The sequence below is a fragment of the Ailuropoda melanoleuca genome, chromosome 7 (assembly GCF_002007445.2).
Source record: "Ailuropoda melanoleuca isolate Jingjing chromosome 7, ASM200744v2, whole genome shotgun sequence".
NCBI lineage: Eukaryota > Metazoa > Chordata > Mammalia > Carnivora > Ursidae > Ailuropoda > Ailuropoda melanoleuca.
In genome coordinates this window covers 83,550,008-83,576,538 of record NC_048224.1, presented here as the reverse complement: position 1 = coordinate 83,576,538, position 26,531 = coordinate 83,550,008, and the positions used below count along the sequence as shown (strand labels likewise).

At 40.5% G+C, this 26,531-nt stretch overlaps 1 protein-coding gene across 2 annotated transcripts in view; it reads left to right on the top strand.

The window, feature by feature from the left end:
• Window positions 1-26,531, top strand: part of CYSLTR2 (cysteinyl leukotriene receptor 2) — a 136,886-nt gene that overhangs the window by 29,712 nt on the left and 80,643 nt on the right. The window contains exon 5 of one of the 2 annotated variants that reach the window (XM_034665164.1): window positions 22,440-22,552. The exons of the other annotated variant lie outside the window; for it this stretch is intronic. The gene's annotated coding sequence lies outside the window, so the exon portion shown is untranslated. The remainder of the gene's footprint in view (window positions 1-22,439; window positions 22,553-26,531) is intronic. 2 annotated transcript variants of the gene reach the window in all.

The window sequence follows — 26,531 nt, the reverse complement described above, 5'->3', positions numbered from 1 at the left end:
CTTCTAACACCACCAGCCGCCCCGTTTCCCACGCGCTCCTGAGCTCCTTGTTTCAGTGTGATTCGAGCGTGCTCCGGGGCTCTAGTTTTCAGTCAGGTCGCGCGCGCGTTCCCAGACTTACAGTCTCAATCTGCTTTCTCACGGGTGTCTGTCCGTGAGTCCAGCCCGCTCCCCAGTGCAGGTGGCTACTACTTCCCGGTGTCCGAGTGCGGCGGCTCCTTCCCCCTTCCGTTTATCTTCCGATATCTGTGTGTGGATTCATGGCTCCCTGCTTCGTACCTCAATACTCAGCACTGGAGATGTTTGTTTGTAGAGATCCAGATGTATCTTCCTGTGTCTCAGGCTGATTTCATGGGTGTTCAGGATGGTCTGGTAGATATCCAGCTCAGTTCAGGGGACCAGCTGAAAAAGGGGTCCCCTGCTTCTCCGCCATCTTGTCTCTTCTCAAATGGATCAATTTCTTGAACATCACAAACTACCAAACCTCAACCAAGATAAAATAGATAATCTGAGTTGCTATAACCATTACAGAAGTTGAATTCATAATTTAACAACTCCTGAAAAGTAAGTCTCCAAGCCCAGATGTTTTCACAGCAGAATTCTAACAAAATATCTAAAGAAGAATTAACACCAATTTTATATAATCCCTTCCAGAAAACAGAAGAAGTGGAAGTACCAATGAGTTTCCAACTCATTTTATGAGACTAATATTACCGTGAGGTTAAAACCTGACCAAGATAGTAATTTTAAAAAAGAAAGAAAAAAATTTATAGGCCAATATTGTTCATAAACTTAGACATAAAAATCCTTAACAAAATCTAAACCAACTGAAATCCAATCTTGTATAAAGAAATTATACACCATGACCAATAGGGACTTATTCCAGTAAAGGTAGTTTGGTTCAGCATTCCAAGTCAATCAAAGGTATGTCAATAGGTTAAAGAAAAAATTGTGTGATCATATCAATTCATACAGAAAAATCACTTGACAAAATTCAACACCAATTAATTCTAAAACAAAACGAAATGAAAAAAAAAACAGCAACAAAAAACCTGGTTCTTGGCAAATTAGGAATAAAGGGGAATAACCCCACTTTGGTAAAGAGCATCTGTGAAAACTATAATTCACATCATAGAATTCTCAAAACTCAACACTAGAATACACGAGAAACAAAAATGGACAAAAGTGGTGAAGAAACATTTTACTGAAGAGGTCATACAATTTGCTAGTAAATATATGAGAAGATGTTCATCATCACTTGCCGTTTGGGAAATTCAAATTAAGACCATGATGAAATTTCACTGTACAGCAATCAGAATGACTAGAATAAAAAATAATGACAAAACCAGGTGCTGGCAAGGATGAAGACAATACAGATCACTCCTACATTGTTAGTGGGAATATAAAATGGTATGGCTACTCTGAAAACAGTGGCATTTTCTTGTAAGACTAACTAAATTGTTCATAGCAATGTTCTATAATAGTAAAAAGCTGGAAACAGCCAGATGTCCTTCATCAGGTAAATGATTAAATAAACTGTGGTTCATATAGACCATTGAATACTACTTAGCAATGAAAAAGGATGAACTATTGACATACATAAAAACTTGATGAATATCCCAGGAATTATGCTAAGTGAAAGAAGACAATTTTAATACTTATACATATATATATAAAGTATGACTCCTTTGAAATATTTTGGAAATGACAAAATTTTAGAAATGGAAAACATTAGGAATTGCTAAGATTTAAGAATGGGGGAGGAGATGTTGTTATAAAAGGGCAACAGAAGAGCTCCTGTGGTAGTGGAATGTTCTATATGCTCACTGTGCTGACAGGTATATGAACCTGCATATGTGATAAAATTGCATAGATCTGAATACAGATATGTACATACTCTGGGGAAATATGAATAGGATAGTTGCAAAGTATTACCCTTGGAGTAGAAGGTATAAAAATTTCAATTAAAAAATGCATTACTTGGGGCGCCTGGGTGGCACAGTGGTTAAGCGTCTGCCTTCGGCTCAGGGCGTGATCCCGGCGTTATGGGATCGAGCCCCACATCAGGCTCCTCCGCTATGAGCCTGCTTCTTCCTCTCCCACTCCCCCTGCTTGTGTTCCCTCTCTCGATGGCTGTCTCTGTCAAATAAATAAATAAAATCTTTAAAAAAAGCATTACTAAATAATCTAAATTTCTTTAATTTTTCTACCAAAGTTCCATTCTTTATCCTTTATCTTATTTATTGGACACATTTACAAGATAAACTTTATTTTGTAGTTTAGTTCTTCAAGAGGAGAGAACATAGTATGATAGATAAACATTCCCAACTAACAAACAGTCAACAGATCATTCTTGGTTCTAGTGTTTTTGCAAATGAGTCAGTCATATTAAGAATCATCTTCTTTAATTAAGGGAGCAGAGCTGTAAAGAAGACACTTGCCCTGGATGTGGTCAGGTGGTACTTCATTTGATAATGAAATGATTAAGACCTTCTGTTCTTAGAGTTCATATTACGCACGGCATCACAGAATTGAAAAGACATATCTCTTCAAGTCTATCTGTTCTATCTTCCTACCACTGCAGAATTGTTCTCTATGCTACACTCATAATAAATGATGATTACTATTATTAATACTAATAGCCCCAACAACATGATACAGTATAATGGCTCCAGCGATTATACCAAGAAGTTTGATAGGAGTTATTTTCCTGAGCTCATCCTAAAATTTCTTCTTGCTCAATATTATCTTGTTATTTCTATTTATTTATGCCTTAAAATACCCTACCTGTTACTTTTCCTATAATTATAAGATCACTGGAATGAGGCTCTTTCATTTTGGTTTTCTCTTCACTGCCTGCAGCATTGTGGGCATTCAGTAAATGCTGTTCCACTTTTGATGTTGACATCTTCAAATGGAGACAGGTGGCTTCACAAGTTAGGACAGTTGCATCAACCAGGATTAATTTGATAATTTGCTTCAAGCTCATTACAATTTTGGCTCTTCTCCAAGCACCTTGATTTTTGAAAGATTACTGCTGATAACCCAGGCTGCTTCATTCCTTTAATACTTCTAACCCAAAATGCTTAGGAATTTTTATGATTCCATTGTTTACAGTGATATTTAGTTTTTAAAATATATAAAGTCAAGACAAGATTGGCATTTGTCAAATAAATGTTGGGGATTATTGATATTCTACTTTCTGGTTTATTTTTATTATATAACACAAATCCATAACAGATTAGCATCTGATTGGTGAATTTACAAGCTCTTAAGCAGAAGACTAAAGTGCATAAAAAAATTAAGCAGTGATTTATTGCTGCAATGTTTTCGAAAAAGGAAGTAAGTGAGATACACAAAACAACCTAAGAAACTTACAGAAAACACATCTAAATTACAATAACAGTACCTGAAAAGACCATATTTTCTACAATGCTTGTCAGAACAGTGAGCTTAAAGAAAGTGTTTAGTGACTGTTCATTGAAATGGATTTACCAACAAATCTATACACATAAATTTGTACACACAAATTTGTTGTTGAAAGCAAATCTATAATGCTGCTGATGATAAATCAGACAACAAATGTAACGCAAATAGAACTTAAATTGTGTCTTCCTCCCTGAATGTTACCTTACAGAAAAAGTGATGTACCCTGACTTGAGATATTTAGTACCTTATCTGTAGGAAGTACCACTGACCTCAGAGGAAGAGAAAGAGAAAATACATACAAGAGAGATCCAGTAAGAAGCAGTGAGAATGGGATCTGAGCCATAGGAATAGTTCTTCACAAGAAGTGTGGCTTCACATTTGGACAACCTGGGAGGTTCTGGGTGTGGGTTTCTGTTCCACCATGTAGTCAACCTCCTGGTCCCAAGTTGCAGACTCAAACTTGATACAATTTCTCCAACTAAATAATTGGTACCAAACTTAAAGCATGACAAGCAAATTAAGGTTTTACTATATGCCCAAACTTGGATAAAGTATGGGAGAACAAATTTTTAAATGGTTTGTTACCTGCAGTAATGGGAAAAGGAACCTAATGATAATTAGGTTAATGGAAGATGCAAATGAAGGCTCTTGACCACTATTTCTGTCCTCTAATGTAACTTAGATATTAGGAAATGCCATTTTCCATCTCTATCTAGAATGATAGGCCTGTTAACCACAATGGTCTCTGCCTTAAATTCTTCCCATTAGATCTCCTACTCAGTTGTATCTCAAGTCAGGATTGCTGAAACCAACTTATACAACTCAATAGCAAAAAAACCCAAACAATCCAAGTGAAAAATGGGCAGAGGAGCTGAACAGACATTTTTCCAAAGACATCCAGATGGCCAATAGGTACATTAAAAGGTGCCCGACATCCCTAATCACAGAAATGTAAGTCAAAACTACAATGAAAAATCACTACATACTTGTCAGAGTGGCTATTATCAAAAAGACAAGAAATAACAAATATTGGCAAGGGGAGAAGAGGGAACACTTGTGCCCTATTGGTGGGAATGTATATTGATGCAGCTACTACAGAAAATACATGAAGGTTCCTCAAAAATTTAGAACTAACATATGATCCAGCATTTCCACTTCTGGACATTTAATAAAAGGAAATGAAATTCCTGCCTTGAAAAGAGACCTGCACCCCCATGTTCACTGCAACATTATTTACAATAACTGAGACATGAAAACAACCTTAATCCATTGATAGATGAATGGATAAAGAAAATATGGTGTATACACACACACATGCAAATGGACTATTATTCAGCCATAAAAGGAGGAAATTCTGCCATTTAAAAAAACACAGATCTTGAGATCATTATGCTAAGTGAAATAAGTCAGAGACAGAAAGACAAATTATGTTGTCACAAATTTGTGGAATCTAATAAAACTGAATTCAAAGAGGGACACCTAAGTGGCTTAGTCGGTTAAGCGTCTGCCTTTGGCTTGGGTCATGATCCCAGGGTCCTGGGATCGAGCCTCATGTTGGGAATCCCTGCTCAGCGGGGAGCCTGCTTCTTCCTCGCCGTCTGCCTTCCACCTGCTTGTGCTCTCTCTCATTCAGATAAATAAAATCTTAAAAAAAAAAAAACTGAATTCCAAGATGCAAAGAACAGATTGGTGGTTACCAGAAGCTGGGGATAGGGGGATGGGCGAAATGGGTAAAGATGGTAAAATGGTATGAACTTTCGTTATAAGATAAATCCTGAGAATGTAATGTGCAGCTTGGTGACTATAGTTAACAATACTGTACCGTATATTTGAGAGTTGCTGCAAGAGTAGGTCTTGAAAGTTCTCATCACAAGAAAATACATTTATAACTATGTGAGGCGGTTGATGTTAACTAAACTTATGGTGTTTATAATTTTGCAATATGTACATACATCAAATCATGTTGTACACCTTGGACTAATACAGTATTATATATCAATTATATCTCAACAAACTAGGAAGAAAAAGATTGCTGAAACCAAGAGCAACTGGCAGAAAACATTTTATTCCCACCAATACTTGATTACATTCTCTGTTGGCTAAACTGCTATCTATTCTTCAATGAAATCAGAAAACGTTAAACCTGATTTTCTTCTACTGAGTCCCTCACTGAACGGACATGTACCTAATTGTTAAATGTTTCCAGAAATCATGGTTTAAGTCCTAGAGTCATATGCTCTTTGCTTATATCTGTATTGCAAACTTCTTTCTAGGGTATGCATATGATATCTAACACTACAACTATAATAAGGATGCAACTTAATTAACAAATATTTTTTTTTATTGTCCAAATGTCCAAAAATAATTTAAATCAATGACTTAATGGAATAACCCTGGGCCATGTCTGTATTGTCCCACTAACTGCTGGCCTTAGAAGTCACCTGAACTCCCTGGCTCTCTCTCAGCTTCCTCATCTGTAAAACAAAAGGATTCAGTTGGATAATCCCTGAGGTCCCTCCCTGCTCCAACACTTCCTGGTCCTGTGGAGTATGGAGAGAGTAATCTTTTCATTATTCTATAAAGTTTCCAGTTATCAATCTCATTTTCCGGTTGCTTTGTATACAAACCTGAATTGCTTGAATTGTTGAAAGGTACTTATCACATTTAAATGTAAATATTTGAACTATAAGAAACAGTGGCCAAAGGAATCTTAACATAAGCCTGTGTGAGCCTTCATTTAGTTAGAAAAACTTCCTGTCTCTGTTTCATCCCCTATCAACACATCCAAGCTTGCACTGGCTTCCACACACTGCTAATAAGCTGTTTGAGTCACCAGAAAACAAAGCAATAGATCCTGTTAGTGTTTTAGGCTGTTTGCTGGTCAAAGAAGCGCCCAGGGGAAGATATGATATACAGTTGCCAGCAGGCGTCTTGAAAAGAGATGGAAAATGAACTTGTGACCAGAAAGGCAGAAGGGCCCTTAATATCCTTATTTTTAACGTAGAAATAAAGAATGGTAAATAAATGCTATCTCTTCTCTGGGGTAATTGGCAATAGCAGCTTGTGAAAAAAAAATATTTTTATTATTACAGCAAAGAAAAAGTGATGATAATAAGAGGCCATGGCAAAGAAAGGATGTTTACACCAGTTTAAAAAGATTGTCTTTCCTTGTCTGTGACTGACTTCCTTTTTGGGCTGCTGACNAGATTAGCATCTGATTGGTGAATTTACAAGCTCTTAAGCAGAAGACTAAAGTGCATAAAAAAATTAAGCAGTGATTTATTGCTGCAATGTTTTCGAAAAAGGAAGTAAGTGAGATACACAAAACAACCTAAGAAACTTACAGAAAACACATCTAAATTACAATAACAGTACCTGAAAAGACCATATTTTCTACAATGCTTGTCAGAACAGTGAGCTTAAAGAAAGTGTTTAGTGACTGTTCATTGAAATGGATTTACCAACAAATCTATACACATAAATTTGTACACACAAATTTGTTGTTGAAAGCAAATCTATAATGCTGCTGATGATAAATCAGACAACAAATGTAACGCAAATAGAACTTAAATTGTGTCTTCCTCCCTGAATGTTACCTTACAGAAAAAGTGATGTACCCTGACTTGAGATATTTAGTACCTTATCTGTAGGAAGTACCACTGACCTCAGAGGAAGAGAAAGAGAAAATACATACAAGAGAGATCCAGTAAGAAGCAGTGAGAATGGGATCTGAGCCATAGGAATAGTTCTTCACAAGAAGTGTGGCTTCACATTTGGACAACCTGGGAGGTTCTGGGTGTGGGTTTCTGTTCCACCATGTAGTCAACCTCCTGGTCCCAAGTTGCAGACTCAAACTTGATACAATTTCTCCAACTAAATAATTGGTACCAAACTTAAAGCATGACAAGCAAATTAAGGTTTTACTATATGCCCAAACTTGGATAAAGTATGGGAGAACAAATTTTTAAATGGTTTGTTACCTGCAGTAATGGGAAAAGGAACCTAATGATAATTAGGTTAATGGAAGATGCAAATGAAGGCTCTTGACCACTATTTCTGTCCTCTAATGTAACTTAGATATTAGGAAATGCCATTTTCCATCTCTATCTAGAATGATAGGCCTGTTAACCACAATGGTCTCTGCCTTAAATTCTTCCCATTAGATCTCCTACTCAGTTGTATCTCAAGTCAGGATTGCTGAAACCAACTTATACAACTCAATAGCAAAAAACCCCAAACAATCCAAGTGAAAAATGGGCAGAGGAGCTGAACAGACATTTTTCCAAAGACATCCAGATGGCCAATAGGTACATTAAAAGGTGCCCGACATCCCTAATCACAGAAATGTAAGTCAAAACTACAATGAAAAATCACTACATACTTGTCAGAGTGGCTATTATCAAAAAGACAAGAAATAACAAATATTGGCAAGGGGAGAAGAGGGAACACTTGTGCCCTATTGGTGGGAATGTATATTGATGCAGCTACTACAGAAAATACATGAAGGTTCCTCAAAAATTTAGAACTAACATATGATCCAGCATTTCCACTTCTGGACATTTAATAAAAGGAAATGAAATTCCTGCCTTGAAAAGAGACCTGCACCCCCATGTTCACTGCAACATTATTTACAATAACTGAGACATGAAAACAACCTTAATCCATTGATAGATGAATGGATAAAGAAAATATGGTGTATACACACACACATGCAAATGGACTATTATTCAGCCATAAAAGGAGGAAATTCTGCCATTTAAAAAAACACAGATCTTGAGATCATTATGCTAAGTGAAATAAGTCAGAGACAGAAAGACAAATTATGTTGTCACAAATTTGTGGAATCTAATAAAACTGAATTCAAAGAGGGACACCTAAGTGGCTTAGTCGGTTAAGCGTCTGCCTTTGGCTTGGGTCATGATCCCAGGGTCCTGGGATCGAGCCTCATGTTGGGAATCCCTGCTCAGCGGGGAGCCTGCTTCTTCCTCGCCGTCTGCCTTCCACCTGCTTGTGCTCTCTCTCATTCAGATAAATAAAATCTTTTAAAAAAAAAAAAACTGAATTCCAAGATGCAAAGAACAGATTGGTGGTTACCAGAAGCTGGGGATAGGGGGATGGGCGAAATGGGTAAAGATGGTAAAATGGTATGAACTTTCGTTATAAGATAAATCCTGAGAATGTAATGTGCAGCTTGGTGACTATAGTTAACAATACTGTACCGTATATTTGAGAGTTGCTGCAAGAGTAGGTCTTGAAAGTTCTCATCACAAGAAAATACATTTATAACTATGTGAGGCGGTTGATGTTAACTAAACTTATGGTGTTTATAATTTTGCAATATGTACATACATCAAATCATGTTGTACACCTTGGACTAATACAGTATTATATATCAATTATATCTCAACAAACTAGGAAGAAAAAGATTGCTGAAACCAAGAGCAACTGGCAGAAAACATTTTATTCCCACCAATACTTGATTACATTCTCTGTTGGCTAAACTGCTATCTATTCTTCAATGAAATCAGAAAACGTTAAACCTGATTTTCTTCTACTGAGTCCCTCACTGAACGGACATGTACCTAATTGTTAAATGTTTCCAGAAATCATGGTTTAAGTCCTAGAGTCATATGCTCTTTGCTTATATCTGTATTGCAAACTTCTTTCTAGGGTATGCATATGATATCTAACACTACAACTATAATAAGGATGCAACTTAATTAACAAATATTTTTTTTATTGTCCAAATGTCCAAAAATAATTTAAATCAATGACTTAATGGAATAACCCTGGGCCATGTCTGTATTGTCCCACTAACTGCTGGCCTTAGAAGTCACCTGAACTCCCTGGCTCTCAGCTTCCTCATCTGTAAAACAAAAGGATTCAGTTGGATAATCCCCGAGGTCCCTCCCTGCTCCAACACTTCCTGGTCCTGTGGAGTATGGAGAGAGTAATCTTTTCATTATTCTATGAAGTTTCCAGTTATCAATCTCATTTTCCGGTTGCTTTGTATACAAACCTGAATTGCTTGAATTGTTGAAAGGTACTTATCACATTTAAATGTAAATATTTGAACTATAAGAAACAGTGGCCAAAGGAATCTTAACATAAGCCTGTGTGAGCCTTCATTTAGTTAGAAAAACTTCCTGTCTCTGTTTCATCCCCTATCAACACATCCAAGCTTGCACTGGCTTCCACACACTGCTAATAAGCTGTTTGAGTCACCAGAAAACAAAGCAATAGATCCTGTTAGTGTTTTAGGCTGTTTGCTGGTCAAAGAAGCGCCCAGGGGAAGATATGATATACAGTTGCCAGCAGGCGTCTTGAAAAGAGATGGAAAATGAACTTGTGACCAGAAAGGCAGAAGGGCCCTTAATATCCTTATTTTTAACGTAGAAATAAAGAATGGTAAATAAATGCTATCTCTTCTCTGGGGTAATTGGCAATAGCAGCTTGTGAAAAAAAAAATTTTTATTATTACAGCAAAGAAAAAGTGATGATAATAAGAGGCCATGGCAAAGAAAGGATGTTTACACCAGTTTAAAAAGATTGTCTTTCCTTGTCTGTGACTGACTTCCTTTTTGGGCTGCTGACCTATCTATTATGACAGTGATAAGAAGCAGTTTGTGGGGTTTCACAAATACTGACTCTGCATAAGTTTGTAGTTATCAGAAAACTTGGTCTCCTGCTCCTTATTTAGGCAAGAAAAAAAAGAAAGAAGGAAAGAAGGAAGGAAAGAAACAAAGAAAAGAAAATAAAGAAGGGAAGGAATGAATTGTGCAATGCAGAGTTTATCTCAGAATTGAGTATTATGGGAAGGAAAGAGGGAAATGTGTGTGTGTGTGTGTGTCAGTGTGAGGGTGTGCACATGCCCCACATGAGGCATCAGACTTTAATTTCTGTAGAATCCAGGTGATAGGCCATCTTACTGCTATACTTTGCAGGTGTTCTTACAACTGGGAACATGAAGGGGGGGTTCTTAAGATTTAATGTGGCCTATTTGACTTTGTCATATTAAATCAAAATGTCTTTCTTCTCAGAGGTACTACAGGTGGGTTCCTGAGATTTCCAAGTGGGTGCCAGCACATGATAGCCTTATCAATGATATTCTGGCCTTTAGTGCCTCGGGCTCTATGACACATAGGTCCTTCAGGTGTTACGAGGCTTTAAGTCTTTTGTGGCAGTAGTGTAGGGCATGATGGAGAGAGAAACTTTATGTGTTAAAACATATTAAACAAATTACAATATGTATTGGAACTTTATTATGCTCTTTTCATCAAAGTGATCACCTATATACATGTGTAGATTTCAAACATCAACACAGTTTTCGTTTCCTCCTATATTCTCAAATATATACACAGAAGTATAATGTGTGTTCTTTCCTTTTAAAAAATCCGTACAATAAAACCTGAAGTTGGACAGCAGATAACCCTCAAAGTGATTTTTCATATTATCAAAGGATTCCTTATTTTCCAGAGTAGTTTCCCCACCCTAAAAATACCCTGTGCTTTACCTATTCTGTCCTCTCCCCAACCCCAAACGCCTGGCAACCATTGTTCTGTTTACCATCTCCATAGTTTCGCCTGTTCCAGAACATCATATGAATGGAATTGTACAGTATGTAACCTTTTCAGACTGGCTTCTTTCACTTAGCAATATGCATTGAAGACCCATCCATGTTTTCCCATGATCTCTTTTCCATATGCCTATAAGTCTTTGAGTGTTTTCTGCTTTCTAGGATAGCGCAGGCTCATTTTGTATTTTCCCTCCCCCAGCTCTGAAACTGTTCCTTTTCTCAAGGAGCCATGGAATGATTTAGAAACCAATATCAGGGCAAAGGTATGTCTGTTGCTGTGAGGTATCATTGCTTCTAGGCCCCTTCAGGAGAGAGAGTTAGAACATATATTTATTTAAATCATGGCCGAATAACACGGAATCCTCTACTCCTAATCCAAAACCACACACCCGAGCAAATCAATGCCCCCTAGTCAGGTGTGTTTGTTGTTCAGTATTCAAGTTTGAAAACCTTTATTTCTCTTGCTGCTCAGAGAAGGACTCAGTAAGGGGAAGGCTGCTGATCTGAAGGTTGACTAGCATTTATGGAGACCACTTCCTCCCCCCACACCCCCAAGCAGAATATGGCAGTTTCCATTCCTTTTGCCTGGCTCTGAAGGAGCAGTCTGTATTTCTTTTTGTACCAATTAAAAAACAAAAACAAAACCCCAAAACACCAATTTCCCCAAATCCTAAGTACTTCATGTGTCTCTGAGGTTCTGAGGACAACCTAAATTACACAGTTTTCTCCAGGGAGAGCAGAAAAGAACAGAAGAGACAAGGCTGACTGTCTCGTGATCTCTTAAAGCTTCTCCCTTTGTTTCTTGCTATTTGGAGTCAGAGACTCTGAGAGCTTATTTCTGTTACCAGAAAAATAAGATACAGTATCTGAACGATCCTGTATTCCCTTACGGGTCAAGTGTGCACTGTGAGTATGTTGCTCAACTTTGTATCTTCATTGGCTCCAAAAGGCTGCTCTATTTCATCAAAAGACAATTGTTTTTCATAACAAAGCTGGCTCAATTTTCAAGTGGCATTGCAGAGTTAAAGTGATTGTAACAATGACAGAAACGCAGGTTTCCTGCTTCCTTCTTTATATGAAGTCAAAGGGGGACTCAGAATGAACTGCCAGCCACCAACGGAAGATCTCTTTGTCTTCCTCCTACTGTGCTTTGTTTGAGGTTCCAAGTTCCACAGGCAGCTCACACAAGGAGGCAAATTTTACAGCAGCTGTGGCCAGGATTAATTGTACCGTCTTGTTCTTTTGTTAAGTCCATTCCTGAAACAAAAATGAAGCAGGCCCTGAACCTTCTTCATAGTCTTCGTAAGTGAGGCCAAACAGCGGTGCAGAGTGCTGAGCTTGAGAAAATCTCGCCTCGTGGCTGGTGTTGCTGCTTTGGGCCGTGGGGCCCTGGGCGAGGAGCTGGGCTTCTCTGAGCCTGTTTCCTTCTCTGCAAAACGAGAATAAAAGTCACCACCTTGCTTACCTCATAAGGGCGTTTGAGGCGCAAATTAAATGCGATAATGTCAAAGAGCTTTCTGAACTTTAAAGAACTATAAATATAAGGTGTTATTAGATGCCATTGAGAGTAAATGATGAGACAGCTTAATTTAAGTAATTTCAAATGCCTCAGGGTCAAGCAGCGCTGTGTGAGAGTGTTATTTTTATTGCTCTACAGTAGGGGGAGAGGGTAGGACTGGTGTGGGGAAGGTGGTGTTTTCCTCTCCTCCGTGTAAGTGGGGGGCAGAGTTGAAGCACTTTCTGGAGAAGGCAAGTAATATCACAGGGTTTTGAGAACCATGATGATGAAGCAGGATTTAACTCACAGGAGACAGACAGGCGGTGGGAGGGGCCAAATGTGGTCCTGAAATAGTACAAGTGGACTACAAGATGTGGCCCCAAAGTGGAAGGAAATAGAGGAAGTCGAGCCTGACAAGGGCAGAGGAAGGGCAGCTAGCTGCTGAGGCACAGAAACCAGCGCGGGAGGGTGAGGCAGGGCGTTTCCAGGCTTAGGGCCAAGGCATCAGCAACCCCAGAGGCCAAACCTGGAGAATCAGCTAGAAAGGGCTTGATAATCCTCCCAGACCAGTGCCTTTCAGACCCTTGGAGATTCACTTACTTAGGAGCATCCACTGGGTGCCAGGTATTGGAAAGTGGACCCTGGTTTTAAACAAAATCTTACACAGAACCCCGATATCTAAACACAGAAAAACAAGCTGTTCTGCGGAAGCAAGGCTTGGAGGACCCAGGGGCCAGTCAGCTTCCCCCAGAATGCTCTTGGCCGGTCCCAAGGCACCTCTTCAGGGAGATAGGGCTCGACTAAAAGATGGAGATAGGACCATCATCCTTGTTATAGCTCTGGCACCTAGCACATGATAGATGTTCAATATTTCCTGAATGAGGGGCGCCTGGGTGGTTCAGTTGGTTAAGTGTCTGAATCTTGATTTGGGCTCAGGTCATGATATTAGGGTTATGAGATCAAGCCCAGCATCTGGCTACATGCTGGATGTGGAGCCTGCGTAAGATTCTCTCTCCCTTCCCCCACCTCTTAAAAAAAAATCCTGAATGAATGCAGCAGAGGGTAGGCTGTCTGCAGGAGAGAATTCAGGTAGATGTGTTCAGGGGACTCTATACATTGTGAGGTCGTAAGGCATGCATCGCTTACACATAAAGGTTTCTTAAGCTTTAGATGTGGAATGATGGAAATGTCACTGCAGCTGTCTGGCCAGGGATGAGGGAGCTTCCTAATCAGAGGTGTGTGTGCAGCCTCAGGTTGTAGGGATAAGGCAAGCCCAAACTAGAGAACACTGCTATAGAAAATGTCTTGGGCATTTCATCACAAGAATACAGCCAGCCCACTGCTCTGTTCCTACAGAGGAAGGTGGGTGTCTTAAGAATCACAGACCAACATAAAAACAGCAAATATTTATTCGGTACTGACTACTTACCAGGCATAGTAGTAACCCCTAATGCCATGTAGTGGGCAGAATAATGGCCCACCCAAAGACGTCTGTGTCCCAAACCCTGGAGACTGAGACCACATTATGTTGGATGGCAATGGAAAAAATTAAGGTTGCAGATGGAGTTGAGGTTATAAGGAGCTGGCTTCAAGATGGAGGGATTATGCTGGATTATCTGGTGGGCCCAGTGTAATCACAAAGGTACTTTATAAGCGGGAGGCAGGAGTTGGTGTCAGGGAAGAAGACATGAGGACAGAAGCAAAGGTTGGAGTGATACGAGGGCTCCAAATGCTGTTGCTGTTTTGAAGATGGAAGGAGGCCCTGAGACAAGGAATGTGGGCCATTCTAGAGGCTGGAAAAGCAAGGAAATAGATTCTTCTCTAGAGCCTCCTGGCCTTGATTTTAGCCCAGTGAAACCTGTTTCAGACTTCTGACCTCCAGAACAGTAAGATAAAAAATGTGTGTTGTTTAAGCCACTAAACTTAGGGTCATTTGTCATAGCAGCAAGAGGGCACTAATACAGATGTTCTCACTCTACTTTCACAGCAGCTGTATTGGATGGGTACTTATATTGCTATTTTGCAAATGAGGCTTAGAGAGGTTGACTCATTTGACCGAGAGGTGAGTTGATCCTGACTCTGAAGCCAGCTCTCTTTATCACAGTGCGAGCTGGAGATGGCTTTATGTCTTCATTTCACAAAGGAGAAAACTGAGGCCCTGAGATGTGTCCTCATCTGCCCCATGTCACATGCAAGTTGGGGACTAACCTCAACTGTACCCCACAAGAATGCTGTAGATCAGTGCCTCACAAATAAATGTGCCCACAAGTCACCAGGAATCTTGCTCAGATACAGGTTCTGATTCAGAGGGTCTGGGCTCGGATTCAGAATCCTGCATTTCTAACCAGCTCCCAGGTGCTGGGCTTGGAGTAGCAAGATGTAGATTGTCCTGTGCCCTGCTTTGGGAATCTGAGCAATCCAGAGCCACCAGAGAGCCTTGGGCATTTAGTGAGATAGGGGGACACTAGAGAGGCAGAGAGGGAGCTTTAAAAGAGGGAGACAGGAGCAGATGCCTCACAATTCTGTGGAGAATGAAGTTTAGGGTCTCAGAGGGAAAGGTCTAATGCTATGGGCTCCCCTTGAGAAAAAATGTTACCCAAATGGGATGGTTATTGTTGTCATTTGAAAAGTCATTAGAAACTTGCAGGCATAGGTCTGGCCTCTGCTCTTTTATGGGACAATGCAGGTCAAGGACATTCTTCTGACAGAGACTAAAATATCTATGATTGTGGGAGAAAAAGCAACAGTGTCTATTCCTTGCCGTTTATTTATGTCCTTTTTTTTAAGGGAGTAAAGAGGTAGTCTGCTTATTCTTCAAGAAACATCTCTAAAGTTTTGATAGAATCAAAGGGCTCATGTTACTAACCCTTTCCTCTATCCTCAACCGTGACTGCCTACCCAGTAGCAAGTCCTGGCTGCAAATTCAGGACCAGAAAGGCAGTTCACTTGGTCACTGCATTTGTGGTTTTCTAAGTCTTCATTTTGTGCTTCACGGGGAAAAAAAAATGTATATGTATATATCCCCCCCCCCATATTTGTGTGGGAGCTGATGGGAGATTCTCCCTAACCTACTTTACTGTGATTGGAGAATTTCCAGCTGTCTGTGGCTACCAGAGCTGCCTGAAGGCTAGGAATGTTCCGGTTTCATTTTGAAACCAGACACGCAAGCAAGAAATATCAGCTTTCATTTCAGATATGTGAACTCAGAGGAAGCAAATGTTTGGCTGACTGTTTCCTGGGGTATAGGGTGAAAAATAGGCTTCTTATATGTTTGCAGCGGCTCAAAAAATGGAAAGATTTTTAAACTTACCCGACTTAGCACTATTAACCTTCAGTACTTCCTAATGTAGTTTGAAAATGAAGTTTTAAAGTTTTTTTTTAAGATAAGTTTTTTTGCGTACTTTCTCACCTCTAGGGTTTGCCTCTAAAGATAATGGCAAATCTGGAAAATAATAAAAGACGTCAATTAGTTGTCTGGATCACTCAGCAAGCACTGAGGAGCACTATATAATACAGGAAAGATATTGTGCTAGGTTCTTTGCCTTCAGCAGGGTCCATATGCCCGAAGTGTGACAGGTCTGGACTCTAAGCCCTTTAGTGAAGAGGACTCTTGCCACCTATAGAACTTGATGCTATGGGTGATTTTTAGTTATCAGTGTGAGAAGGTTAAAAAAAATGATTTGGGAACCCTCGTTAGCGTGTTGTCTTGGACAGGCCCCTATTCTTCTCCTTGGATTACTTCTCCACTATCATTTGTGTCCTTATCTGTAAAATATGAAGAATAATACTTCCTCCTAAAAGAAGATAAAATGAGAGGCACAAGATAGGTGCCAAAAAATGGTTTTTTCCCCAAGAGCCAGAAGTAAGCAGACTTTCAAGGATAATAATTTGTGTTGGCTATGGAATGTATTGTGATCTTTCTGCCTTAAATCATCTTTCTGGTTATATATTGCTTTGTCTACCAGTTATATCAGTCTTTACCTCTTTCGTATATATAACTGATGATGGAAGAGGCAGATCCAAATTATGATTTGTAGCAAGCCCTTGTAGTTATAATCCAGAGTGCGTAAATGCATACAAATAAAGGAGAGATGACTGTTTTTAGAAAAAATGGTAAGAAATCAATTTGATTATCCTGGTGAGATGAAACAAAGATTTTAATGAAGAAGAGACCTTCTCTGGTGCCTGCTAGTAAGTGTTAGAGCACAGAAGAGTTGGACTGGTTTCCTTTCTTTCCTGCTTCCCTTCAACACCCAGTGTAGTGTCCCCTCCTGTTCCCCCCTCACCCCCACACACACACACACACACACACACACACACACACACACACACACGTACCTCTCCCTTACCAGCTGGCAGAGAAAGCACTTCCCAGGAAATGCTCCTTCCCTTGCCCTTCCCTCACATCCCTTAAGTCACATAGCTAAAGTCAGCTCTGGGGAGACAGGTGCCAGTCCTCCCCATCCCCCTCCCTGAGGCTGCTTCCTCCCCTCCCCACTCTGGGCAGAGGTTGTCACATGGCATGTCAGGACAGAAGAACTGGAGCACAGTTTTCTGCCTGAGCACCAGTCAGAGGGAATAAACTTGAAGTTGCAGGGTGTCTCCTTTACGCTGGCCCCTCTAAGGCCCTACACATAGGTTCTCATGGTCATAGAGCTTTTTATAAAATTTGCAAGACACATTTTAACCACAACCTGTGAAGATCCTGTTTCTTCTACTCTGATTTCTCTTTCAACAAGCTACCCCATCTGTCAGTGACATTGTGGGATCCCATGGGTGTGCTGGGGGCGAGGGGGTGGGGGGAGTTGAGTTTGAGATACATTTAGTTTGGGTTTAGATGGATATACTTTATGTGTGCGGTAAAGTTATTGCTAGGAATACTCCTATTGCCCAGTTGCTGGGAGTTGTGACAGGCAGATGAAGGGGACAAAGTTCATTTCATGACATTACGTGTCCTACAGCATCTGGCACTGGAAGTATGAGGTGAGTGGAGGAGCAACAAGGTTTGAAATGTTTGGAGCCAGAGGGCAGTCTGTGGAACATTCTGCCAATCATCACTAAATGGAAGATTTAGTTCTCAAAGAAGCCAAGTCAAAATGCAAGTTCTTTCATGTCAGGCATATACTTGAAAATGCAGTATAGACAATTATAATACATTATAGATATTTTTTCTGTATTTTTTGATGGGATTTATATGCAACAACGTTTATCAAAATTCCCGAGTTTGCAGTCGACAAGTCTGAAGCAGTATTACAAAAGCAAGCTGTCTGCAGTAGTTCATAAACAAACAAAAAAGAGAGAGAGAGGTTTCAAAATTTAGAACAAGAATCGTAAAAATGTACATGACTTTACCAATTTTGAACAGGAAACCAGAGAGAAATTTTCTAAACAACCAATTACAAAAAATAAAATTTAATCAACTCTACTAGAGGGAAGACTGAATTATTTTTCTATCTCTCTTTAGAAAATAGGACAAGGGGTGCCTGAGTGACTCAGTTGGTTAAGCGTTTGACTCTTGATTTTGACTCAGGTCATGATCTCAGGGTTGTGGGATTGAGCCAGGCTTGGGCTTCTTGCTCAGTGGGGAGTCTGCTTGCAATTCTCTCCCTCTCCCTCTGCCTCTCCCTGCCCCTACTCACACTCATGCTCCCTCTATCTCTCTAAAATAAATGAATAAATCTTAAAAAAAAAAGAAGAAGAAGAAAATACGACAAAATTTTGTCGCATGGAGAAGTAACCAAAGATTACACATCCAAAACAATATAGGGAGGAAAAAAACATAGAAATGTGTCAGGTGGTTAATTAGTAAAATGTTTTGTAGTTTTTCTGAATTTTTAGATTTTTGGCATTTAACAGTTTTTAAAATGTAATTTATTGTGATGTGTTTTCTCATTCTAAAAAAATATTCTCTTTCATATCTAATTTTGGATGCATTCTTTTGTATTGTTTTTCTTAGAGAGGGTCCCCCAAATCATATAAGTTTTAGGTCCCATAAAACCTGGATCTGCTCCTAGTGCTAAGAATGATTTAAAAATTTCCAAACCTGCAAGAATTCAAAATCAGAGATGCAGAGAGCACAGAAATGGAGACCGAAAATGATGTTCCTGACACACCAGAATGACTCTACTCAGGTGCTCCAGACACAGCCTAGGCTCTGCTTCTCACTGGGAAAGAGAGGGGTTTGGGCTGGGCCACCTATCCAAGGCCTCTCCATCCCCAACAAGGACCCTGCTTGCATCTTTCCAGAGTCGCCATCAAAACCTCTCGTACTCCTTCTTCCCCTTCTTCCCTGATGACCCTGAATTTTTTTTAATTAATTAATTTATTTGACAGAGAGAGAGCACAAGCAGGGGGGTTGCGGAGGAGGGGAAAGGGAGAGGAAGAAGCAGGTTCCCTGCTGGGCAGGGAGCCTGCCACCGCAGGGGCTGGATCCCAGGACCCTGAGATCATGACCTGAGCCGAAGGCAGACATTTAACTGACTAAGCCACCCAGGTGCCCTGAATTTGTATTTTTATAATATTATACATGTCCTAGCTTCAAAAGGCAAATAGCACATTATGTTTACAATGAGGAACAGCAGCTTTCTGCTCCCATTCCCAAACCTGAGGCCTTCTCCCTGTGGGAAACTGCTGATTCTTTTTTTCTAGGTATTTATTTCCATTCTTTACTTAAGTATTTTATATTGCAGTTTATTAGTTTTTTAATTGTAAGCATCATCTGTTGACTTTTTACTATAGAAAGAGACACTTTAGTTCTCTTCTATCTCCCCCTCTACTCTCCACCTTCCAATATGGACATTTCTTAAATGGGGGTTAAATCAATATTTGGTGTTTACATTATTATGAATATGTACACCACTTTTTTTTTTTTTTTTTGGGCAGAGACCTCTCTGTCCTCCTGCTCCAATTTGGACTGATTGCTCCCTGGATCTGTGCCAAGCTTGATTCCACACCTCCCTTCACTACCACCCTGCACTCCCCTTTGCCCACACCCTGTTGGAGCCCCTGCTTCCCTGTTCTCCCTATTTTATGGTTTAATCTCTTACTTAGGCAGAGTATGTCCTTCAGGAACTTCCTGAGAAAGAGTTGGTGGAGGGAAAATTTAAAGCCTTGACTTGCCATTAAATGACTTTGTTCTTTCATATTCGATTGCTAGTTTAGCTAGACACAGAATTCTAGGTTGGAAAAAATTTCCCTCAAAATTCTGAAGACATTTTCCTATTCTCTTCTAGCTGTTGGTGTTGTTGGGAAATCCAATACCATTCTTTCTTAGTTCTGTCTGTAAACTTCCAGGATCTTTTCCTTATTGCCGGTATTCTGAAGCTCCATGGTGACATGTCTTCTTGGGCCTTTTCTCTTTCTTTTTCTGTATCTGAAGATACTTCAGTTCTGGAAAATGTTCTTGTGTTATTTCCTTGATAAACTTATCCTTTCCATTTAGTCTGCCTTTTCTTTCCGGAACACTTAATATTGTTTTATATTTAATACNCTTTCCGGAACGCTTAATATTGTTTTATATTTAATAGAACTCTATTTTATAACAAGAAGAGTTCTAGGCTCTTGGGACATATCAGTGGACTTAAGAGACAAAAATCTCTGCCCTCCTGGAACTTGTTTCCTTGCAGTGGTGGGTTCAAATCTTGACTCTGCCTCTGACTGGCCATGGACAAAACATTTAAACATTTCCTGTCTCAGTTTCCTTATCTCTAAAGTAGAGGTTATAATAGAAAATGCTTCGTAAGGTCGTTTGAGAACTAAATAACTTATTCCATACAAAAGGACTAGAATAATACCTAGCACACAGGAAGAACTATAAACATGTTTGTTATTAACATTATTGCCTGACTAAGCGTGTGAGTCACCACAAATGCAAAATCAAAACCTTAATCCCCTTGTGTAATTTGTCATTGTTAACTTGAAGATAAGCTGGGGCTAGGATCATAGGAGTAGATGAATCATTCCAGTTCTTCCAATCTGGACCAGCTTTCACATTTCAGTCCTAATGTAATGATGTACTGTATCAGTAAGTAAAGAGGTTTCCACTGGCTTAGCCAAAGAGTCCATTTTAATCATTTACCACAAGTATTAAGACTTCAGTTAAACTCATCTTGGGGACTAGAACTGCGGAGGAAGGTCACATTTGATTTTACCATCCTTGGGCTTGGATCTGCAACACTAAATCTACATACCAGGGAAACTTCAGGGTCTTCTCTGATAACCTGAACCTACTCGCCTGGCTCTGCTCCTATCACTTTGAAACCCACGCTACCTCTGGTCCCAGCTCCCACTTTTGAAAGCAGAATGTTATTCAAAGCCCTCCAATCTCCTCAGGAAAAGACTCTAGTTCTCACATCAGAATTTGAACTGCTGTTGGGTTTAGAGACTAAGAAGCTCCAAGGATATGGGATCAGCCCAGAGTATTGAATTGAAAGAAAATAACTCTCTTTCTTATAATGTCATCTAGCAAGCAGAAAAGATCGATTTATTTAGTGAGATGTTCTGGGAAAAGAAAATAATTTTTTAAGGAGTTCTGAGATTTTTAAAAGAATTTCTCTTAAAGTTTTCTCTTTCTTCTGTTTCTGATACATCTCTTATATTCTGGATTTGGGGTATAATTGAAATGTCTAGGCTTGATTGTTGGGAGGAAGTCACTGTCAATTTAGGGGGTGTGAAAAATGGCTCTCTGAGAAATTATGGTTAGCTCCCACATTTTCAGTCCTTGACAACAAGGTCACAAAGAAGGGAAAAGTGGATTAATCCTTTAAAAAAGCATAGAGGAGGAGGTTGAAAAAGAAAGTCAAGTCTCTTGGAAACTTTGGGAATTCCGCCACTTTATCTTTAGGACACAAGGTAATGATGGTGATGACAANATGATCGTGATGACATTCGACGATGATGATGCACTATGCTCACATAAAAGCTTTTCGTCTGTAGGCTCAAAGTGCAACACAACCACTAATTAATCCTGAAGGCAAGATAGACAAATATCATTACCTCCCAATTTACAACATAGGAATCCAGGCAGGAGGAACTAAACCCTTAACCAAGGCCATCTCAGAGTGAAGACTAGAAATGAAATGATGAGTCCCTGCATCCTTACTTTCTACTGGCCACCACAGAGGCGGCTACTGAAGGGCTTTCTTTTATTCCACGGACAGAGCTAGCTCCTTGCTGCATCCAACCCTCTTCTTTACATTGTTCAGTGAGGGCAGGGAGGAGACCTGGTAGAACGATGTCTCCACCACAGAATGGTTTTGAGGGCTGCCATATCTCCCACCATGGCAACAAGAGTGTGGAAGGTGTGCATGAAACCCTATAATCGTGGGGCACCTGAGTGGATCAGATGGTTCAGCATCTGCCTTCGGCTCAGTTCATGATCCTGGGGTCCTAGGATCGAGCCCCGCATCGGGTTCCCTGCTCAGCGGAGAGCCTGCTTCTCCCTCTCCCTCTGCTGTTCCCCCTGCTTGTGTCTCTCACTCTCTCTTTCAAATAAATAAATAAAATCTTAAAAAAAAAAAAAAGAAATCCTATAATCAACTTGAAGGCAAGAACTGTAACTCACACTTTACACCATCTATTATACCCAGCATAGAGTCCAACCATAGATCTTCGCTGTTTTATTTCTTGATTAATAGTACTCTTCTTTGGCAGGGAAAAGAGATTTCTTTTTTCTCCAAAGTCTATTGACTTAGTTTAATTTTCTTGTTTCAAGAAGGAATTTAAGGAGTGTGGCAGAGATAGTAGCTGACCACCAAGGATCTGTCTTCCCTCCCACGTAGAGTTGTTTTGGGGAAGTGGCTGCCCAATTGGGAACAGTATTTCCCAGCACTTTGTGTCTGGCTGACTAGTTCTGGCCAATGTAATGTGAGAGGAAATGGTGTGTGTCATTTCCAGGCTGAAAGAGTTCAGTATCTGATGTGTTTCCCATCTTTCTAGCTCTGGTAGCCACCATAGGACTATGTGTGGAAGATGGCAGAGCTAAAGAAGTTAGTCTCCTGTGATCCCCACTTGGAGGGGAATCATCAAGTCATATCCACATTAGACTCCAAGTAAGTGAAAAGTCAACCTCTTTTATTGTATTGAGATTTGGAGTCATTTTTGACTGCAGTTAGCTTACTCTAATACAGGGATAAACAACTTAGAGATGAAGCAATTAGGGCAAGGGAAAGGAAGGGTAGGGAACTAAGATGAACACAAGTGCAAAGTATTACAGAAAAATGCATGCTATAAGGTGTTATACAAGTTGTTGGAAATGTGCAAAATATTTGGCTTTGAGTTTTCCAGCATCCACGGCAAAGAGAGGAATTCTACGAGCTACAAGATTCACAATGCCCAGAAGAGAAACACATGTTAACGCTCAGGAGAATTATATATTTTTCTGGTTCTTTAAACTGAGAAACATTTCTCCTATGAGCATGAGAAAGGGGATCAGTGCTATCAGCTGCATGGGGCTACATCCTTAATAACATCTGTACAGTGGCTATCACAGAAACCTTCCTGTAGCTGATGTAACATCCCTCGATGCAAAAAGTGGCAGTAAATGAAAAGGTAGTTCAGAAATAGCACTTTTAAGAGAGACCAAGATAATGTAGTGCACAAGGGCAGCTCTTGAATGGTCTGGCTTAATCCAATGTCCAATGAGCCCAACGTCATCATGCTGCAAGAACACAGCCTGACTGGCTTGTTGAGTGGATGGTCCTGGTGTGGATGTTCATTCAGTTTCCATATCTCAAGGGCAGCGATGGGAAGGAAATCGAGGCCACACCTACTGAGGTCACCCTTGGTTTCCTAAGGTCTACAGGTGTGGATGAGAAACATCTGGCCAGGAAGCCAGCCTGCCAGAATCCCCAGAGTGAGTGCACTCAGCCACGCCATCAGGAAAGAGGAAGGTCCGCAACAGTATTCAGGCCAGCACTCAAATTCTTCAAGTTTGCAGAGCGGTGAACCGCTTCATACATCCGCCCTGCCAAGGGTCTTCACAATGAGGTAGATTACATCCTTCACGAGACCAGGTGTTTAACCCTGCCAGCAGAGATAACGCCTCTCCCTCCAAAAGAAGTTAACTGTTCTAAGGGGAAGAGATGTATCGTGGGGAATGGCTTGACTTCTTCCAAAAAGCATGTTGTCCATTTGCCTAGTGGGAAAGAGAGGTGCATGCGTGTCCCAAGAGCTCAAAAGCCATTTCGCTCCTGTCCTTCCCTCGCCCCTTTCCTGCCTCCTTCCCTTCCCCTCCCTTTAAGACGCAGATTGGAAATAATACATTAACTATAACCACAGGCAGTGTATTTATCAGTGATATTTATTTACAGAGGCTGATGGCAACTAAATGCAATGTCTTTTTCTTCTTTTTGAAGTTCTTCATGGGACTTCCTTTTTCTCAACAAACATTTAATGAGCAAGTCCACGACACTGGTATAGCAGAGTCAGTTAAAAACTTGAGCTTCTGGCTCAGTGGATCTAGGTTTGATCCCATCCGCTCTTATTACTTTTGCAAACCCATAACCTCTCTAAGCTTTGGCTTCCTCACATGATTTCCTGATAGTTTTAGGGGAGATAATGAAGCAAAATGCCCTGTAGGAGTAACTGAGGTTGCTGCTCATTAGTGTCCTTTCTCTCCAGGTTTACACACACTCTCTCTCTATACATACATACATTCACACAAATACATATATATATTCACACACATATACATACACACACACACATACATTCAAACAAATATATATTCACACACATATATACATTTACACAAATACATATATATTCACAAAATATATATATTCATTATATATTGTGTGTGTGTGAGAGAGAGAGAGAGACAGAGAGGGAGGGAAAGAAAGGGAGAAAGAGAGAGAGATTCCTGGTCTTTGATGAATTCAATCACTCTATTATTTGAGGGATAAGAAAGACCCTTCTCTGTTTCCTGAGAATATTGTAAGACATACATTAATTTTTCTAAACGTGGTGGAATTGAATTGGTTTTATTTTAAGAATTTGTGTGAATTTCAGACTGCCTTCAAGAGTCTGGTCTGAAGAAACCATAGGTATCTGAAAAAAAAAAAGCACCAACCAAGCAAGAATCCAAACACTAAGCTAAAGCTCTGTGTCTTACCATCTTTTTGATACTTGTATGCTTTAGAGCCCCTTCCTAGATATTAATTCCTCCGGGGAGAGCGTGTATGGGGGTGATATTTTCCCTCTTCAGCTAATTTCTCATCCTTACAGCTTCAAAACCAGTATCACACCCAAGGATCCCCAAGCCTCCCTGCGTCTGACCACGGAGGGAGCGCCTGGCAGCTCCTGGCAGCGCACCTTCTTGAGGGCACAGGTGATTCTGGGCCGTCCCAGGCTGCTGCTGAGGCAGGGGAGGTGGGTTTTCACCTTCAGAGCTCCCCCTTGAGACCTCTCTGGCATCTCTGAGGCTAACCCTCTACTTACAGCAGGTGAAGCAAGTCAAGGAAGAAACTCCTGGAGAATGGATGGAAGCCCTTCCTGCCCCTCCTCTCACCCTCCTGACTTATGCAACACTCAGGCAATGCCTCCATTTTAAGGTGGGCTAGGGCTGAGTTTTCCAGTTAACAATAAACTGGAAACAACTTTTCAGTAAACTTCCAATTTCACGGTCTCTTTCTTCAGTGCCAGAATGACAGCATTGGTTTCTGGGACCCTGAAGCCTGTGCATAATACACACTGCCTTTACCTGTGTCTTAGACCGTTCAGGCTGCTATAGACTTAGTGCCTTAGACAATAGAGATTTACTTCTCACAGATCTAGAGGCCGGCAAGTCCAAGATCAAGGCGCTACAGGTACAATGTCTCGTGAGAACCTGCTTCCTAGTGAGTCGATGTCCCTCTTCTCACTGTGTTCTCACATCATGGAAGGGGCAATGAGTTTTCTGGGGTCTCTTTTATAAGGGCATGAATCTCATTCATGAGGGTTTCACCCTCATGAACATATAGGAAAAGTGACATCTCTCAAAGGCCCCACCTTCTAATACCATCGCACCAAGGGTTAGAATTCCAACATATGGATGGGGGGGGCACATAAATATTCAGCCCATTGCACCCTGGTACCAGGGTCCTGGTGTTACCATCTGGATATAGGAAGCCAGTGGTTTAGTCTGGAATAAGCCAGGGCCCAAATAAGTCAGCTTGGGAGTGGGTCAGCATCACAACTGTCTGCTCTGAGAATGTGAAGAGAAAGAGCACAGCTAAGTCCATGATACCATGCAGGGTGGACACTTGTGTCCTGTAAATTCAAAAATAGAGTGTGTCTTTATTAATTTAGTCAGCTGCCTGACCTTCGCTGTTCATTTCTCAGTCTGCCTTTCCCTCTGTGCTGGTGTTTACTACACATGGTAAACTCACCAAGAGCTGCCGGCTGTTTTGTTTGCTCCAGGAAATGTCATGTGAATACGGGCGTTTAATCAATAACTCTTTGCCTTTGGTGGTGGTGATGACAGATTCTTTCTGGCGGGTTATACAGTTCCTGATATAGTAAGCCTTTTATTTTTGCAGTTAATTGTATGCTTAAATGTATGCGCTTACACATATATTTATAATATGTACATATACACTGTACGTAGTATACACAGACTTACATATATACACATGTACACATATATACATACACACATGCACACGAGTACTTTGAGATGCTCCCAATTTTAGAAAAAACAAGGACTGGTTGGTGGTGGAGAGCAATCTGGGGCTTTTATTGTATATTTCATTTGTAACTTTCAGTCCTTTGAAAGTATCAGGTCCCTTGTAATTGACACTCTGGGGGGCACAGGGATGGGGAAGGGCAGCTGGAAGAAGGGCTGAGCGGGGGCCATGGATTTCCTTTCACACCTGCCCAGGCGGTTCAGCAACAGCTGCAGAGCCCACCATGTGGAAAAGCTGCCTCCTTCTCCTGTCCCTCACGCTGGAATTCCTTCTACAGGAGCATAATCTTTTATTTCAATTCCAGTTAAACAAATAACCCAGTGCCCCAGTGGAGGCAAAAAACACCCCCATGATAAAACTTGCC